Source organism: Etheostoma spectabile, chromosome 10 (genome assembly GCF_008692095.1).
Source record: "Etheostoma spectabile isolate EspeVRDwgs_2016 chromosome 10, UIUC_Espe_1.0, whole genome shotgun sequence".
Taxonomy (NCBI): Eukaryota; Metazoa; Chordata; class Actinopteri; order Perciformes; family Percidae; genus Etheostoma; species Etheostoma spectabile.
Window position 1 is genome coordinate 592,791 of NC_045742.1, and position 540 is coordinate 593,330.

Consider the following 540-nt stretch of genomic DNA (forward strand, 5'->3'; position numbering starts at 1 on the left):
TTTTGAGAAAGTATTGATTAAAAGTTGACATCTTCCAGTCTTTGATTATCCATCAACATCCATTCCTTAAATTTTGATATCAATAATTCCTAATTTCTGCTTTTCTAACTCAAACATTAGGTCTAATTTCCTGTAAATTAGGTTTATTGACCATAAATTACAAAAATAACTGTAAAACTAAAGTTAATAAGTTAGTGTTATGTAGTGTTGACAATGTCAAAAAAAGTGACACAAATTTAAAAAATGCTTCAAAAGTGTTGAAAAACGGAAAAAGACGTATCAAGAAGGTAAAAACATCGATAGAAAGCGTCAACAAAAGTGCTGATTTTGACGGGAAGACAACACAAGGGGTAAGAGGAGACTGAATCAGGCCTTCATGGTCAAATAGCAGCTAGGAAACCACGGCTAAGGAGAGGCAACAAGCAACAAAAGAGGTTTGTTGAGAGAGAGAGAGAGAGAGAATTTTTATTTATTTATATAGCGCTAAATCACAATAACAGTTATCTCTTTGTGCTTTCCATAAAGAGCAGGTCTAGACCG

The 540-nt window shown here is 33.3% G+C and overlaps 1 protein-coding gene across 2 annotated transcripts in view; it reads left to right on the plus strand.

The window, feature by feature from the left end:
• hmmr (hyaluronan-mediated motility receptor (RHAMM)) overlaps window positions 1-540 on the plus strand; it is a 10,148-nt gene that overhangs the window by 5,725 nt on the left and 3,883 nt on the right. The gene's annotated exons all lie outside the window — the stretch shown is intronic.